This window comes from Arvicola amphibius, chromosome 6 (assembly GCF_903992535.2).
Source record: "Arvicola amphibius chromosome 6, mArvAmp1.2, whole genome shotgun sequence".
In the NCBI taxonomy this organism is placed as follows: domain Eukaryota; kingdom Metazoa; phylum Chordata; class Mammalia; order Rodentia; family Cricetidae; genus Arvicola; species Arvicola amphibius.
Window position 1 is genome coordinate 122,850,905 of NC_052052.2, and position 5,758 is coordinate 122,856,662.

The 5,758-nt window shown below is 44.3% G+C and overlaps 2 non-coding genes across 2 annotated transcripts; both read left to right on the forward strand.

The window, feature by feature from the left end:
• Positions 1–726: 726 nt before the first annotated feature.
• Positions 727–800, forward strand: Trnat-ugu. Its single transcript has one exon. It is a non-coding gene; the product is annotated as a tRNA-Thr (tRNA).
• A 3,498-nt stretch (positions 801–4,298) lies between these two features.
• On the forward strand, positions 4,299–4,371 carry Trnar-ucg. Its single transcript has one exon. It is a non-coding gene; the product is annotated as a tRNA-Arg (tRNA).
• Positions 4,372–5,758: the final 1,387 nt, after the last annotated feature.

Here is a 5,758-nt window from a genome sequence, read left to right on the forward strand (position 1 = left end):
TGTGTGTGTGTGTGTAAAACTTCATGGTCTGCTCCTAATTCTGAAAATGTGGCCTTCCTATACATTGATTGTCCTAATAAAGGGCAGTAAGAGTAAAGGAGGGATTTTAAAATGAAAAGATACATCAGTATTTAAATAAATAATCAGCAGATTTCCCCCCAACATTTAAAGAAGATAGGCAAGGTGTGACGGCTCACACCCTAACCCCAGCACTCAACGCTGAGACAGGAAAATTGCCCTGAATTGGAGGCGAGTCTGGGCTACAAAGTGAGAACTTATTTCAAACAAAACAAAACAAAATTATTAGCTAAGCAAGTAAACAGCCGCGATCAAAAGGGAAAGATGGAGAACGAGATTAGGGTAAATATACCCCCGACACCGGGATTCACAGCAGAAGTGGTGTGAGGATTCAGAAATCAGAAAAGTGGGCTTCTGCCGGTTTGGAACGTGTCCTGTACTGCGTTCCACCTTTCCGGGGACTTGCTCTGTGGGAGCAGGGGCCCTGTGGGGCTGGAAGTGATGAAGTCTGAGTGTTTTCATAGGCAGTTGATATTCTTGGTCTTTTCAAGAGCATTCTACGTGGGTAATACACAATACATTGAAATTAAATCTATAGTAAGAAGAAAAAAAACCTAAAAATACATTTAAATTATTTCAAAAAGAAAATGAACAAAGTGACTGTCAGACATTAAATAGCGGCTTATTTTAGGAGCGTACACCGCAGTTGGCTCCATGGCTTAGTTGGTTAAAGCGCCTGTCTTGTAAACAGGAGATCCTGGGTTCGAATCCCAGTGGGGCCTGCTGAGCTTCCTTTTCTTCCTGAACCTTTCAAAGGAGCGGTTCACCTTCTTGAGATTGGCGGGATTACAGATCCCAGACTTATCAACACCTCTCCCCAGCAACAAATGAATAGGAGACAAAGATCATTTTTAGGGACGCTGGTTTGCATGTGCGCTCTGGGCGAACAGTGGCTCGGCAGTGGGAGCGAAACTGGAAAAGGCTTCTGCCAGCCTGGAAGTTGCTGTGGAACCTGGAGACTCGAGCAGATTTGAGGGAACTCTGACCGATGGCCAGTTATAACAATTTGGAAAGAGCACAGTTCGGAGGCTTCTGCTCCTTAAGCTTGTTCGTTGAATGAGTGAGTGAGCGATTTGATGCCTCCTGTCTCTGTGTTTTCTGCCTTCAGGGTTAAAGGCAGGCGTCTTTCTCATCCGCCTCCTCTCAGTTTCCTTCAGTTTTCTTGCTTGCTTTGCGATTCAGTAGCGGGTTTGGGTCTAAGTCACCTGGAGTCTTGATGACGCTTGGGGATTGAGGAATGCTTAGTGTAAACTACTCTTCCAGCGCCGGTGCAGAAGGGGTCGCAAGTACAGCAGGGGTCCTTCCAAAACTTCCAATCAGTCGGCGAGGGGAGCCCACCTCTTCTACCCATTTGGCTTCCCGCCAACTTGTCTTCCCTGTTCCAGCTCAGGTTTCCGTGCTGAAGAGGCCAGAGACTGTCCTTAGCCGGGTGCTTTAAGTGTTTCAGCCGGGCGGTGGTGGCTCACGCCTTTAATTCCAGCACTCGGGAGGGAGGCAGAGGCTGGAGATTACTGTGAGTCTACAGAGTTCCAGGACAGCCAGGGCTATATTGTCATAAAAAAAAAAAAATCCTTTTTTTTTTGTTTGCTTATTTGATTGTGGGGGGGGGGGGCGCAGCAGGGTTTCTCTGTGTAACCCTGGCTGACCTTGAACTCACAGAGATCCTCCTGCCTCTTCCTTTGTGACTGTGTTTGGAATCGACTCAGCCTGGTGAAATAATTATCCTGCTATTATTCTGAAAAACATCCCACTAAACATATCTGGTTTTAACATTTTCTCTGAGGAATTTTGACTATTCAATTGATGTAGCAGCTCTAGAGATATTAGTGCTTTCCATTTCTTCTTAAATCGAATTTTGTAATTGACATTTCTTGCATAATTGGTTTCTTTTACATTTTCAAATTATTTGGGCAAAATTCTCTCCAACAGTGTTCATGCTGATCGAGACACTCCAATTTTCTCCTTAAGAAAACAAACTGATAAACAAAAAGTTATTATGTTTTTATCTAAAATGGCTGAAAGACACTTAAGGAAATGCTCAACATCCTTAGCTATCAGAGAAATGCAAATCAAAACAACTCTGAGATTCCATCTTACACCTGTCAGAATGGCCAAGATCAAAAACACTGATGACAACTTATGCTGGAGAGAATGTGGCGTAAATAGAACACTCCTGCATTGCTGGTGGGAGTGTGAGCTGGTACAGCTTTTTTGGATAACAGTGTGGCAGTTTCTCAGAAAATTAGGAAACAACCTTCCTCAAGACCCAGCAATATCCCTTTTGGGTATATACCCAAAGGATGCTTAATCGTACCACAAGGACATGTGTTCAACTATGTTCAGAGCAGCTTTGTTTGAATCTGGAAACAACCTAAATGCCCCTCGACTGAAGAATGGATAAGGAAAATGTGGTATATTTACACAATGGTGTACTATGCAGCGGAAAAAAAATAATGACATCTTGAAATTTGCAGGCAAATGGATGGAGCTAGAAAACATCATATTGAGTGAGGTAACCCAGACTCAGAAAGACAAATATTATATGTACTCACTCATAAGTGGCTTTTAGACATAAAGCAAAGAAAATCAGCCTACAATTCACAATTGCAGAGAACCTAGACAACAATGAGGACCCTAAGAGAGACAGACATAGATCTAATCTACATGAGAAGTAGAAAAAGACAAGATCTCCTGAGTAAACTGGGAGCTTGGGGACCAAGGGAGAGGACTGAAGGGGAGAGGAGAGGAAGGGAGGGGCGCAGTGAAAAAATGTATAGCTCAATAGAATCATTAAAAAAATCTATCATGCTTTTAGGTCTCAGTGTAAGTTTGGATCCTGGTTGTATACTGACCCTTGTCAAGCTGTGTGATAGGACACCAAGGTGGCCCACGTTCAGAGGTTGTTAGACCCCAGTTTTCCTAGAGCGCAAGGGAAAGAAACCGCAGAGTCAGAGGAGGCGGTCTCCGATTGGCCAAGCTTTTTAGAAAATCAAGTTTCTCCCACACTTCCAAAGTTGGGGAAATGAGTCCCAGATGACTGGAACCTCAGCAGGGCTGGGGAAAGAAATGGCATGGTGTTTCCCGGTGCAGTTTGGCAGCTGGAGCCTTCGGAAGCACACGTGATTGGCAGTCCAGGATAAGCGTCTGTGTTAGATTTCTCTAGGGATCAGAACGGATAGGATGAATATATATATCAGCTTGGAAGCTGGGGGCTTCCGTGGTGGTGCAGTCCCACGGTGGCAGTCCCACGTCGAAGAGCCCACGGGGCTGGGAACCTCAGCAGTCACAACATGGCACGGAAAACGTACAGAATTCGTGGTCCTTAGTCAAGGATGGAAGCCCGGAAACACTGAACCAAACCAGCCAAGGTGAATAATCTCCCTTCTAGATTGTAGGCTGGTTTATATGTTTTGTTTTTGGTTTTGAGTCAGTGCTGCTACCATATTCAGGGAGAGTCTTTCCACATCATTTAAGGCAATCAGAATAATTCCTCAGGTGAGGCTCCCTACGTACGCGATTCTGAGTGGCAAGTTGACAACGGATCAACCGCTACGCTGTACTCACTCTCCAAGGGTCACACCGGAAAATGCCTAGCAAGGTTTACCGACTGCGTGCTGGGCTGGGGACAGGCGCGCAGGGCAGGGTTACAGGGAGGGTCTTTCTTCTCCCTTTAACGAGATTATCGCTTATTCCCAAAGGGTCTCAGACCTGACTAAACTGGCCAACCACGTGTAGCAAAGATTAGAGAGGGACGATGAATTCTTTATTTTTCTTTATTAAATTCCTATTTCTTTACTAAAACCCTTATCAATTGAGAGGCACGTGGAGCGATACGCACTTTGGGGCATTTGGAGAATTCTGAAATATATTCTTTTTTGGGGGGGTGGTTGTTGTGATTTTGTTGTTTGTTTGTTTTGAGACAGAGTCTTTCTTTGTAGCCCTGGCTGTCCTGAAAACCACTATGTTGACAAGATAGTCCTACCTGCCAGAAACCGGCCCGCCTCTGCTTCCAGAGTGCTGAGATTAAAGGCAGGAGATCTGCATTTCACTTGCTACTGTGCTATGTCGAAGGTGTGACTTGGACTTTTAGAATATCAGTTGCGTCTTTGGGATCGTGTTCGCCGCAAAGAAAGTGCTGTTCGGCTAAACCTGAAGAATGTAGAGTCAGCCGGCTCACATTCAAGACATTTGAAACACTTTTCACCCTTCTTTAGCCGTAGGACCACGTGGCCTAATGGATAAGGCGTCTGACTTCGGATCAGAAGATTGAGGGTTCGAATCCCTTCGTGGTTGGTATTTTTTCACCTCCCCTTCCTGCCGCAGCAGCTTGAACTGTCTCGCTGCAGTGACCACTCACTTGTGTGATGCTCCGGGTCTGCGAGTTTGGAGATGAACTGTGTTTCAGACGGTCTAAGCCGCCCGCAGAGCCAGCCGGAGCTTGCGTACTGTGGGGGTGGGAAGGGCCTAACAGGGGCGGGATGGAAGTCACAAATCCTGCAGAGGGCACACACTTGGCAATTCTGTCTATGTGTATAAGGTCCTATGAGCCTTGAGAATTTTATTTTTCAAGTCCGTTTAAAGGTTGCCCCATTGGAAAGGAAAATTTCTCACACCACAAAAGAGCTGGATCATCCACATTAATCAGGTGGATGTGGCGGAGTCTGAGAAACCAAAATATCTGAGGAGTCAGAGAACAGACTTTTAAAACTCTGAGATGGACGCCAAGACGACAAAAGGCTTCTGCAAAAGGACACTAATCCTAACAGGTGAGTTCGAATAGAGGAAATGGACACATCATTAGAAAATATGATGAGTCAAGTTACATTCAAGCTAATTATGAATAGTCTTAAGTGATGAAATAAATCGGACTATTTGTCATCCCCCCTCCCCCGTCCTGAGACAGGGACCTTGTAAGCAAGGTCTCATACTCTTTATATTACCAAGGACGACCTTGCATTCTTGCTCTTCCTGCCTCCACCTCTTGTTTACAGCAGCATCCATCAATAATCTTCACCCCCCACCTAATAAATAAAACACCAAACAAAGAAAAAAACAAAGAAAAAAGAAGGAAAGGAAAAAAGAAAAAAGGAAGGAAGGAAGGAAGAAAGGAAGAAAGGAAGGAAGAAAGGAAGGAAGGAAGAAGAGGAAAAAAGAATGTCTCGAATACACAGGGTGATATGGTGGTAGCATTTTTTCCTTTAATATGTTTTTAATTAAAATAGAATTATTTTGTTTTCCCCCACTTTCTTCCCACCAGTCCCCTCAGCTACACTCCTTTGAATCTTTCCGATGTTCTCACCTCCACACTCAAGTTCTCAAGTTGATATCCTCTTCTTCTTTCATTATTGTTACATATATATTCTTAACCATTATTGTTAGATGTGTGTGTGTATGTTGTGTGTAACCTGTTGAGTCCATAGTTATTGATGTGCCTACAGTTACAAGACCGACCACTCTGTGAATAGTTAATAGGAGGGCTAGATTTCTTTGTCTACAGGCGAGACCCTCAAATTTTCCTTCTTTCCATTTGTACATGTCCACTGGTAATGCCAAGTGTTCCAGTCTCATTTAAACAGTCATTTCTAGGAAAGACTGTTTCGTAGCAGACTTCCTGGTATTCCAGCCCCTCTTTAGTGGTGTTTCCTGAGCCTTAGATGCAGGAACTGTAGGAGATATAGAT